This window comes from Triturus cristatus, chromosome 11 (assembly GCF_964204655.1).
Source record: "Triturus cristatus chromosome 11, aTriCri1.1, whole genome shotgun sequence".
Taxonomy (NCBI): Eukaryota; Metazoa; Chordata; class Amphibia; order Caudata; family Salamandridae; genus Triturus; species Triturus cristatus.
This window is the reverse complement of record NC_140594.1, coordinates 726625753-726639288: the sequence shown is the minus strand read 5'-3', so window position 1 is coordinate 726639288 and position 13536 is coordinate 726625753.

The following is a 13536-nucleotide window of genomic DNA, read 5'->3' as shown; positions in this document are numbered from 1 at the left end:
CAAGCAAATATTGATTTATGTCATCAGCTGGAGCCAGATCTCCTGGCTTACAATAGGTATCCCACATCACAAAATATGCAAGATTATGTTGTTATACACTGAATTGATAAACTGCCAAGAGCTGCTGGAGCAGCAGATTCAACGGACGTCGCTGGAGAGGAGGAGGAGTATGCACATGAAGCCCGCAGAGCTCGGTGTACAGAGCACGGAGTTTGAGTTCAAGCAGGACTAGTCATTATAGACATTGCCGCTTTGCTCGCTTGCTCCCGTTCGCCCGCTAGCTCCTTTCCCTCTCCCCAGCCGTGAAAACCGCCGCTCTGTGCCGCATTGATCTGCGGCTCCCACAGCACCCCGGGACTCACGGCGGGACTCGGCGGGACTCGGGAGAGTGGAGAGTGAACTGCAGCCCTGTGCATGGAGTGCACAGGGTGCTGAGACCAGCAAAGAGACTGTAAACTGAGCAGTGGTTCGCTGACAGTGAGCAGCAGAGGAGGCAGTGGAGGCAGCACAGCAGTGGGAGCAGCGGGAGACAAACGGTGAGAAGCTGCTGGGGTGCGGGTGTGAGGGGTCTTTGATTCCCCCCGCCCCGCAGCTCGCCTCTGCGCTGCTAAGCACAACCCACCAATCCACCAAAGCCTGTTTAGATCATCAGGGCAAGACCACCAGGGCAAGAACCCCCATCGGAGGCAAGCACGGCTGCCCTTTAGCAGGCGGGAGAAGCAAGCGTGAGCCCCTGGCAACTTGCAGTGGCAGCCTGACCAGACCAGATGCAGCCTGCAATTTAGCCTTGAGAGCCCCGCTTGCCTCATCCCTGCACCTATTTTCCACCACATTGCCATACTCATCTCAAATTTACTACAGCTCCCTCCATTTGTCTCCCCGCTCCTGGCTGCACAGCCACAGAACTGAGCTAGACATTATTCTGATCAGCCACAGACCCACTCCAGCTCCACCCCTGCCGCTTCATAGCCCATTATTATGAGCACTCACCAGGAAGCCGGGCCGCCCCTTACATCAGCAAAAACCCCTCAAGAATGAGATCGGGGCGAGAAAGGAAAGTGCCTGCAAGGTCCAACAAAAGGCGTGCAAAGATGACGGCCTTCCCCAAAGGCTTTAGACTTATCGTTCTTCATCAACGAACCTAAAAAGTCTACAGTTCAGGAAAATGTTACACCAACTGACCTTAATGATCTTAATGATTCCCCCGTTATAGTTAGTTCAGCTAACTATAACTCGCGCGCCCGCAATGCACTGCTGATGACGTCACATATTATATCACTCATCACTCATGACATGGTCAGTGACATCACTCATGACATCACTGAGGACATCTCAAATAACATCACTGATTACATCACTGATGACATCACTGATGACATCATCCTTGTGATAGAGTGGCAGACCTCCTCTCACCCTAATATAACCTTTGATACACACACTCAAAAATACAAACGAACATTTTCAAAACAATGGACATACCAATATCGGTTACAACACACCCATTCAGTAATTCCAAGATCTACACACACATTTACTCATTCACCAACAGTCCCTATACAGTCACTCATACATGTACTCACTCATCATATGTACTCATACACCTATACATCCTGTTACACATCACCACTCATCCATAGAGTTACTCACACACATAGTCACACATGCAAACAAAGTATCAAACATCCATTTACTTGCATATACAGTTATACACACGCTACCACACTCACTTCTACAGAAACTTACACATACTTATTCTCTTAAACAATCACTTATAGAAACACCTACTTATTTTTACAGGAACTCTTCCAATCTCTCACTCTCACGTATACTCACTTATATACACCAATACTCACACATACTAGTTTAAAACATATGTAGTTACTCATAAAGACACTATTGAGACAGTCATTCACTCACTAACACACCCATGCACCCACTCATCCACCTATACAGTCCTGCGCACATGCTGTCTTCAACACATACAAACAGTGAGTCTATCATTCATGCATCTATGCACTACGTAATACCCCCCACTGAACCAAACAGACACTCAGACACTCATACTGATACTCAAAAAACCAGCTAATGACCTATATAAACACTCATATAGCTACTCACCAACCCATGCAGCCACTTATACACAAAGTGAGAGACTGATACAGATATTTACATATTTAAACATTACTCACTAAGCCATGTATTCACTAAGATACACTTAATCAGTCAGTTATACAATCAATGTTTTAAAAACAAATCATCCATTTAGACACTTATATACCCATTTATTCTTCCATCGACCTTGAGATATACATATATAAAACATATTTAATTTTCAGAAAAACACACATTCACTGGATGATGTCATCAGTGATGTCATTTGAGATGTCATTAGTGATGTCATGAGTGATGTCACTGACTATGTCATGTATGAGGTAATATGTGACGTCATCAGCAGTGCATTGCGGGAGCGCGAGTTATAGTCAGCTGAACTAACTATAACGGGGGAATTTCAATGTCTTTGTACGAGTGAAAAGTCCATCTAACTATAACGCCCCTGAAACCTATGGTTTTTTCAGTGAATATATATAGTTATATATATATATAGTTTTTTTTGGGTTTTTTTTTGACGCTCAAAGAAAAAGGATGACACGGGAAGGCACTGCTCACTCCAATATAGAAACCCCCGAATCTGATATAGAGACATCTGAGGGAGAACAGACTGCAGTGACCGAGGAAAATAGAGGAAGTCAGGACTTTCCTTATTTTCAGGAGTATCAGTTAATGCAAGAAACACGCCAACGACCAATGCAAAGAACACATCCCCCACAGAGAAAGCAAAGAAACGCAAAACAAGGAGAGGAAGGAAAGGGGGGGAGAAGAAGAACCAACCCTGATGGTGACACGCAGCAAGGGGAGAAGGGGCAAACGGTAATCGATGAAGACCCAAAGACAGTAGTTAACCTTTCCAGTAGACCTTTAACAGAAGATGAAATTAAGGTACTGGAATTAGGTCAAAGCTTCTGTCCCGCTTCTGACTATGACTTTGTCCAAATTAGGATAGATCTATTCAGATACATGAGAAAACTAAAACTACAAAAAATCTTCATTCTGCATCCTAAAATAGATGGATCCATGAAAGAACCAAACGTAGAAGAAAACATCTTAGACCAATTAAGTAGCCAAGATCTGGAATCGCTCTTAATACAGAATATGGAAAGGGACAATGATGAACTCGCAATCCCCAGAATATCTACGGGAGATACACATGTTGAGCAAATAGGAGGCAAAAGTAAATTGAAAAGAAAATCGAAAATGATGCCACAAGATCCCTTTGATACCATTGATGTCTTTGGTGAGGCAATTCTTAAAGATCTAAAAAACTTATCAATCACAAAAACGAACTTGAGAAAAAATTATAACATGCCAAGAAAGCAATGGGAAGCCATTAAAACACTCAAAACGGACTTGACATTGGAGATTAAGCCCTCGTTTAAATGATGCAATATTGTTGTGTTCAACAAAGAGGATTATTTGAAAGAGGCCCTGAGGCAACTAGGAGATATTGAGTGCTATACAGTCATTAACAGGACGAATTATTTGAATTGTGTTAAAAATGAGCATACTTTTTTAACTGGGTGGAGAAATGAGGGAATGCTAAACCAAGATTAATTCTTGTTTTTATATTGTGAATCACCGGTTCTCCCAACTTTTTATCATTTGCCCAAGATCCATAAGGATCCCGTTAATCCCCCTGGTAGACCTATTGTGGCCTCAATCAACAGCCTTTTGGAGAATACATCACTGTATATACATTATTTCTTAAATCCATTGGTAAAAGATTTGGCATCCTATGTCAGAGACACACAAGATTTCTTACGGCTGACACAGGGTATTGTGTGGGAGCCTGATATGCTTTTAATCACTCTTGACATCACAAGTCTTTATAGCTGCATACATCATGAGGATGGATTAAATGCAGTTAAATGGTTTTTGAACAAAAGGGCTCCCAAATTCCATACACACAACATCATGCTATTAGAAATGATTGAGTTTTGTCTACACAACAATATATTCCTGTTTTCTGGGAATCTGTATCAACAACAACGCTGTACTGCCATTGGCACGTGCTTCGCCCCCAGCTACGCAAATCTTTTTGTGGGCTGGTGGGAGAAGCACGTGGCCTGGAGGGAGGCAAATGATAGATGGCTGGACAACATTATTCTATGGGCCAGGTACATTGATGACGTGTTTATCGTATGGAGGGGAACTCGCTCCTCGGCTGAAGAGTATATATCCTCCTTAAACAACAATGGGTTAAACTTGGAATTCACAGGCCAGATTAGTGAATCCTCAGTGAATTACTTAGACTTAGAGGTCTTTATTGAGAATGACAATTTGCAAACTAGACTTTTCCAACTGCGGGAAATGCTGTGCTGCATGCTGCTAGCTATCATCCGAAAAGTACGATTAGAAACATCCCATTTGGAGAACTATTGCGAATTAAACGCAATTGTTCGAACCATAATGATTTCATAGCAGCAAAGGATGCAGCAATGAAAAGATTTCAAAGTTGCGGTTATGGTGATTCCACTTTAAGACAAGCCGAGGTTACAGTCGATATGCTCGAACGGAAAAGTCTGTTGGTGACCAAACCCAAAATACCTGACACCAAGAATGATGATGTACGAATGATCACCACTTATAACAACAGATCCAATGCTGTGGTACACATTTTTCAAAAAAATTGGCATATTTTGCAGACGGACAATATTTAAAAAAAACATTTACCGTCTCACCCTATAATAACCTACAAACGTTGCCAATCTCTAAGGGATCATCTAACACACAGCCATTTTAATCCCAGTACAACAACTAACAATAGACTTAATATCTCAGGGTTTTTTCCATGCCTACGCTGTAAGGCTTGTAATTTTAGCAAGAAAACCACGACCTATACTGGTAGACTAGGGGACCCTAGACCAGTAAGAGTTATAAAAAAACTCCTTAATTGTAATTCGGATCATGTAATATAATGTCTAGAATGCCCATGTCAGAAACGCTACATTGGCAGTACAATCAACCCAGCCAAAAAACGCATTTTAGAACATATGCGTGCCATAACAAATAAAAATGCTAGTTATGCAGTGGCACGTCACTTCGAAAAATTTCATCACAGTGATCGAGATCTCCTAAAATACTTTTGTATAGACCAGGTGAAGAGAGGAGATAGAGGGGGTGACAGGATTAAAAAACTACGCATTTTGGAGTCTAGATACATTATAGATCTCCAAACAAAGGCCCCAATAGGGCTCAACAATGATGAAGAGCTCTGGGTACATTTAGAAGCGTAGGATACCAATTGCAGACTGAGAATACCATAGGATTGATGTTCTTGCAAAAAAGATGTGACATATGATTAATTAATGAATTGAAATATAACATCATGCCCATATAAATGAACGAAAAATGAAGAGCTCTGGGTACATTTAGAAGCGCAGGATATCAATTGCAGACTGAGAATACCATAGGATTGATGTTCTTGCAAAAAAAGATGTGACATATGATTAATTAATGAATTGAAATATAACATCATGGCCATTTAAATGAACAAAAACGTGGATAATTGAAAAGCTTTATGAAATGGAGTTACCGCCTGTTGAATTGCCCATCATGGGCACAATTATGACACAAACTGGGTCTCGGAAGAGAAAAAGAAAAAATAGGTACATGTATAATTTTCAAAATAATAGTTAATGGCAGTTTTCTTAAATTGCCATCAGTTCAGACATTGCACATCAAATTTAACATAGATGCAAATGGGTAAACCAAAGAACTGAGAATCTACATGACCTAAAATTGATCTAAAAAAATATATATATTTTTTCTAAAGTATGATTTATTAATCGATTAATTGTTTTGTAATAAAAAAAATGATATTCTGTATGTTTATATAGAATTGTTTTACACTCACGCACTTTTATATTAAAGGGACAGTATAGAATTCACATGCAAAAACACTACATTACAAGATGGCCACCAATTGCAGTAGTGAAACATAAGGAAAGGCTAGTGCATTATTTATGTTAGTGATAAACCATGTGATACATTTGTTCTATGTGAAATACTACCGAAATGACACAGAGAAACTGACATTGAAAAAGCCGTGAGGCGAAACGCGTCTGTCAAAGAAGGGGGGTCTGCACTAATAAAGTATTTATACTTTAAATCTTCGTTCCCGAGTGTGCTTTCCATCTGGTATCGGCGATCATCGGGTACCTGTTGTTTACATATATATATATATATATATATATATATATATATATATATATATACATATATATATTATCTACTGGCGGTCGCCAGAAGATAGTTATAGTTAGGACCTATTTTCCATAGGAAATCCGCAATATTCTATTTGGAATAACGTTGGCGCCGGTTGACGAATCCTTGCAAAATTTTCCAAACTTTTGGCCAGCTCCGCTCCGCTCCTACCCTGAAAGTTTTGTGGTGATCCGTCAAGCGGGGGCCGAAAAAAAAGGGGGGTCCCAAAACACGTTTTCCCCATGCAATTTCCCGTAGGATCTGTTGTCGCAGCTGCAGCCCGAACCGCTGAACGGAATGACACCAAATTTGGGAAAGAGGTAGTCCTCAGTTCGGACTCGTGCCTTTTGCATATATGGTGTGAATCTGTTGAGTAGTTCCTGAGAAAATTAGGGTAAAAAAGTTAGTGATATCTATGGCCGGGGAGGATCCGCGGACCCTACCCGCACCGTAAGCGCACCCTCCCCGAACCGAGCGCGCACCCTCCCGATCGCGTGCTGAATGCTAATTGGCTGTCGAGTGTCTCTCTACATTCGAAACCAGGCGATTTTCTGCCTCGGTAGAAACGAGGCTGAAGAAGCAAGGGGAATAAGTGTGTAAAACATATAAAGGAGGCAGAGTGGAAATACTCTGGCCCTCTAGAGGTGCTTAGGGGGTCCCCCTTTAAAAAAACAAAATGGGGAAATGCGCGCTCGGTGCGCGCATCCTATCGCGTTGGATGCACGGATTCTCTCGCGGTGGGTGCGCGGATCCACGACAACGTTTTTTGAAAAACGACAAGAAATCATTGGTTGTATGACAACTTTCTACACTGAAAGGTAGGGTGTATATTTTTGTTTTTTAAAGGTATGATTGTTATTGGTTAACAAAAACAGATTGTAAGGAACATTAATATGATAAGCTGATATGTTGAAAAGTCAAGCACACTTCCTGTCTTGTGTAGGAACATTGTGTGCTGAACTTGTGACCTGAGAGCTCAGTGCAGTGTTCCATGACCTGTTTCTGTGGTAACAGGCAAAAGTCAGATTGGGGAAAGGGTTGAAATGTATTTCAGTTGGAAAGGGTTGAAATGTTTAACCAATAGAAATGTGTGTTTGCTTTTGAGTTTATGTGCGAAGGATTGTGATTTGATGTTTACATGTATATGTGTGGAAAATGAAAGGGAACATTTTTCATTCTTTGCTTTTGCTGAGAGGTGCACAGTGCAGAGATTCTGTAAAAGAAAATATTGTGAGTTATTGATATACTCCTTAATCTACAAAAGAACTTGAAAGATGAGTAATATAATTGTGAGGGGATGTATGTAGACTATTTTGATTTTAATCAGACTAATGTATTTTTCCTGCTAAAGTGTAGGGAGTACTTTTTTTTCTCTACAATGTGTGTGCATGTAGAAACCATTCTGTGATAAGCATTTGTGTTTTTCATGTGTTTGTAAACAGATAACTGTGCAGTTTTTATATTTTGGTAGAATTAGAAACCAGTCATTGTTTATGAATTTGTGAAATGAGTTATGTTATGTTTCTATACTAAAATGTAGTACTACTTCTAGATGAAGAAATGTGTTTTGATATAGTGCAAGGGATAGTGTTGTTTGTCTAGAATCACACAGTGAGTCTGTGTGCATTTGGGAACCACTGTGAGAGAAGCATTTGGTAACATCGTGTATTTTCTGACAGATAACTGTTTTAACTTGTCATGTTGTGAAGTTTTAGTAGCATTAGAAGACAGTTATGGCTTATGATTTGATTGAATGAGTCAGGCTTTGACAGAAAAGTGCAGTCCTGAAATATCTGTGTGCAGTTCCCTTACCAGTTGCACTGTAGTGAATGAGTTTTGGTTAAGTCCTAGGGATAGTGGTGCTTGTCTAGAATCACACTGTGAGTTAGTGTGTATTTGGGATCAGTGTGAGAGAATCATTTGGTAACATCATGTATTTGCTGACAGATAACTGTTTTAAAATCTGTCATGTTGTGAAGTTTTAGTAGCATTAGTATCCAGTATTTGCTTATATGTTGAATAAATGAGTCATGCTTTGACACTGATGTGCTGTACTTAAATATGTAGATTGGGTGCAGTCCCCTTACCCCTTCCACAGTAGTGAATGAGTTTTGGTAAAGTCCTAGGATAGTGTTGATTGTCTAAAATCACACTGTGAGTCTGTGTGCATTTGGGTAAGGATTGTGAGAGAAGCATTTTGTAACATCGTGTATTTACTGACAGATAACTGTTTTAAAACCTGTCATGTTGTCAAGTTTTAGTAGCATTAGAAGCCAGTCTTTGCTTATGCGTTGATTAAGTTAGTCAGGCATTGACATTAAAGTGTAGTTGTGAAATATGTAGAGTGTGTGCAGTTCCTTTACCACTTCCACTGTAGTGAATGCGTTTAGGTAAACGCCTAGGGATAGTGTTGTTTGTCTAGAATCACACTGTGAGACTGTGTGCATTTGGGAACCACTGTGAGAGAAGTGTTTGGTAACATCGTGTATTTTCTGACAGATAACTGTTTTAACTTGTCATGTTGTGAAGTTTTAGTAGCATTAGAAGACAGTTATGGCTTATGATTTGATTGAATGAGTCAGGCTTTGACAGAAAAGTGCAGTCCTGAAATATCTGTGTGCAGTTCCCTTACCAGTTGCACTGTAGTGAATGAGTTTTGGTTAAGTCCTAGGGATAGTGGTGCTTGTCTAGAATCACACTGTGAGTTAGTGTGTATTTGGGATCAGTGTGAGAGAATCATTTGGTAACATCATGTATTTGCTGACAGATAACTGTTTTAAAATCTGTCATGTTGTGAAGTTTTAGTAGCATTAGAATCCAGTATTTGCTTATATGTTGATTAAATGAGTCATGCTTTGACACTGATGTGCTGTACTTAAATATGTAGATTGGGTGCAGTCCCCTTACCCCTTCCACAGTAGTGAATGAGTTTTGGTAAAGTCCTAGGATAGTGTTGATTGTCTAAAATCACACTGTGAGTCTGTGTGCATTTGGGTAAGGATTGTGAGAGAAGCATTTGGTAACATCGTGTATTTACTGACAGATAACTGTTTTAAAACCTGTCATGTTGTCAAGTTTTAGTAGCATTAGAAGCCAGTCTTTGCTTATGCGTTGATTAAGTTAGTCAGGCATTGACATTAAAGTGTAGTTGTGAAATATGTAGAGTGTGTGCAGTTCCTTTACCACTTCCACTGTAGTGAATGAGTTTAGGTAAACTCATAGGGATAGTGTTGTTTGTCTAGAATCACACTGTGAGTCTGTGTGCATTTGGGAACCACTGTGAGAGAAGTGTTTGGTAACATCGTGCATTTGCTGACAGATAAGTGTTGTAAAACATGTCATGTTGTCAAGTTTTAGTAGCATTAGAAGACAGTTATGGCTTATGCTTCCATTATATATATATATATGTTGTGAAGTTTTAGTAGGATTAGAATCCAGTCTTTGCTTACGCGTTGATTAAATGAGTCATGCTTTGACACTGATGTGGTGTACTTAAATATGTAGATTGTGTGCAGCACCATTAACTCTTCCAGAGTAGTGAATGAGTTTTGGTGAACTCCTAGGATAGTGTTGCTTGTCTAAAATCACACTGTGAGTCTGTGTGCATTTGGGTAAGGATTGTGAGAGAAGCATTTGGTAACATCGTGTATTTGCTGACATATACCTGTTTTAAAACCGGTCATGTTGTGAAGTTTTAGTAGCATTAGAAGCCAGTCTTTGCTTATGCTTTGATTATATGAGTCACGCTTTGACATAAAAGTGCAGTCCTGAAATATGAAGATTGTGTGCAGTTCGCTTACCACTTCCACAGTAGTGAATGATTTTTGATATACTCCTAGGTATAGTGGTTGTTGTCTAGAATTACACTGCAAGTCTGTGTGCATTTGAGAACCACTGTGAGAGAAGCATTTGGTAACATCGTGTATTTGCTGACAGATAACTAATTTAAAACCTCTCATGTTGTCAAGTTTTAGTAGCATTAGAAGCTAGTCTTTGCTTATGCATTGATAAAATGAGTCAGGGTTTGACACTAAGGTGCAGTGCCATTTACACCTTCAATTCCCTAGTCAGTATCCATACACTTCCAGGAAACATCCTGTCACTTCTTGTGCAGTCCTCTAGAGACCCATTCAACAGCATGTACTAATCCATTCACTGTGCCAAAACCCAAACACTTATAAATTCACCACGACACTCTCTTTCCAGTACTCTAATGATTCAGTCACTGCCTAAGTATTCATGCACTGAGCCAGGTCTTAGCACATGGACTTCTTCAAACCCCTATCCACTATGCATGCAGTCCGCTAAGCACCTACACACTTGTCTTTCACACCTTCAATTCCCCAGTCAGTATCAGTTCACTTCCAGCAAACACCCTGTCACTCCATTTGCACTCCTCTAGTGACCCATTCAGCATAATGTACTAATCCATTCACTGCGCCAAACCCTAATAAATTCACCCAGGCACTCTCCTTGCAGTACTCTAATCATTCAGTCAGTACCCAAGTACTCATCCAGTGACCCAGGCCTTAGTAAATGGACTGCTTCAAACCCTTATCCACTATGCATGCGGTCCTCTAACCACCTACACAATTGTCTTTCTCACCTTCAATTTACTAGTCAGTATCCATACACTTCCAGGAAATACCCTGTCACTCCCTTTGCAGTCCTCTAGTGACCCATTCAGCACCATGTACTAATCCATTCACTGTGCTAAAACCCAAACACTTATAAATTCACCAAGATACTATCTTTGCAGTACTCTAATCATTCAGTCAGTGCCTAAGTATTCGTACACTGAGCCAGGCCTTAGCACATGGACTGCTTCAAACCCCTATGCACTATGCATGCAGTCTTCTAACCACCTAGACACTTGTCTTTCACACTTTCAATTTCCTAGTCAGTATCCATACAGTCCAGCACTTGTGACTGCCTTTGCACTCCTCTAGTGACCCATTCAGTACCAAGTACTAATCCATTCCCTGTGCGAAAAGCCTAGCACTTATAAATTCACCTATGCACTCACCTTGCTGTACTCTAATCATTCAGTCAGTGCCCAAGTAGTCATGCAGTGAGCCAGGCCTTAGCACATGGACTGCTTTAAATGACTATGCAGTATGGATGCAGTCCTCTAATCACCTACACAGTTGTGTTTCACACCTTCAATTCCCTAGTTAGTATTCATACTCTTCTAGCAAACACCCTGTCACTCACCCAGTGTGTCTCCTTATAGTACTGTAATCATTTAGTCAGTTAGCATGTAGTCTTTTAGTGAGGTAGGCTTTAGGGCAAGAACTGCTTCAAAGTAGTATGCACTATGCATGTAGTGTTTTAACGATCGTCACACTTGTGGTTCAGGGCTATAGTTTCTTAGTCAGTTTTTATATAAAATGTGTTTGTACAGTAATGGAATAGTATAAATTTGAAAGTTATTAATATACATTTATTTGTGATTCTTTTTTACAGATACAGAACAGGAGTGTTTCTCATCTGTTTGCACTCTTCTTGTGCAAGATTGTTTGGATGAAGGGTCCTTAGGTGTTTCATCATACTTGCTGTGCCGCACGAGTATTTTTTGTTAGGATCCCCTCGTAACAGAACTCTTTGGCAAATCTTGCGAATGAAGAAGGTGGCATTGGTCTTTGTTTGCCCCTTGGAAAAAGTTACAAATTTCTTCACCACTGAAGAAAAATGTTGTGGGCGTGGTGCCTTCTGCAAAACAATTTCCTCAGATTCTGTAAATATTTTAAAGCGGCAACATTTACAGTTTTTGTAAGTTAAACTTATAAAATGTTGTTAGCTGTATACATTTTATATATCTGTGATTTGTTTCTTGTGGTATTTTGTTGAGAATACCATGTTGTTTTTTTTCTAACAATCTTTCTGATTTTCCAGGTCTGTAGTCGACATCCGTTGTTCCCACCGAAGTGTTCCGCCTTGTTGTTTTGTATTCTTGTTGTTACATTTTGTTTATTAGTTTATTGTTTATATTTATGTTAATAAAAAAATAAAGTTTGAAAATAGTTTATCGTTTATATATTTATTATTATAAAAAATAAAGTTTGAAAATAATAATAATAATATTTTTGGTTGTTCTCTTAACTGCTGTGTGACTCTTTCTTGTTCTTATTACTGTTATTTGATGGAGTCCACCATGGTGTTAACTTTTGGGGCACTTATCGCTGGAATACTGGTGATATCTGCAGTTTGCACCAACTTCTGAATAGTGTGTTAGATTTATCTCAACTTTACTTCCGTTAAAGTGCTGATAATGAAATGGAGAGTAGCCGTTCCCGTGCAAAAAGACACGAGGTGCACCTTTGCAATTTATTCTAAATAGTAAAATCCTGCATTGTATTGCACTGAGGTATTGGCTGCACTTACAGTGTAAATACAAAATCTATTAAGAAATCTCATTGTATTTATATTGATTGGGAATAGTGCGTCAGGTGCTGGATCTTGACGAGATACACTGCTCAGTTCGTATATTGTTGTGCACACGAAAAAAATCACATCACAACTTTCACACCAATTGCAATGCGAAACAAATTCCGTCGATAAGACACGTTAGCACCAGGGATTTTACACCTGCTTTCTGCTGCTGTTAAGCAGGACAACTACCTGCACCATGAAAGGGAACACACCCAAGAGCCACACCAGAACACCCACAGGTGCCATAGAGTCAATGAGCATGATACAGGGATACCCATGAGGGCCAGAAGACTCATCTCAACAACTCCAGGACCGCCAATGCCCCCCAAACCCACATCTTAGTAAGTGTGTCCCTGTGGTCATTGTCTTAGCATGATAGGCACGAGCGCTGCAACATCACAGTGTGCTGTCACCTCAGCGTTGGCAGTGAGCCTGGATGTGTAGCTACGTACGCATCCTCCTGCATGCACAACTGGCGTGTGCTGGTCTGTCGTACACAGGTCAGTGCAGGGGTCTGCCTATCCGGCAAGGGGAACGGGGTGTCTTAGACATGTCCGTGTACAGGAAGTGTGGTAAGTGTGTCTCTGTGTTCTGGTGTGGCCTGTTACAAGAGCCGCAGCAGTCGATGTTGTAAAGTGGCATGCACCACCTCCAAACGGCACTGTGATGTTGTAGTTGGAATGTAGCAGGACATGCGCAAATAGGCATTACAATGGCATGCCGTACGAGTGCACGAGATACAACAGCTCACCGAACAAAAGTGTGGGAGCTCGTGGGAGGGAG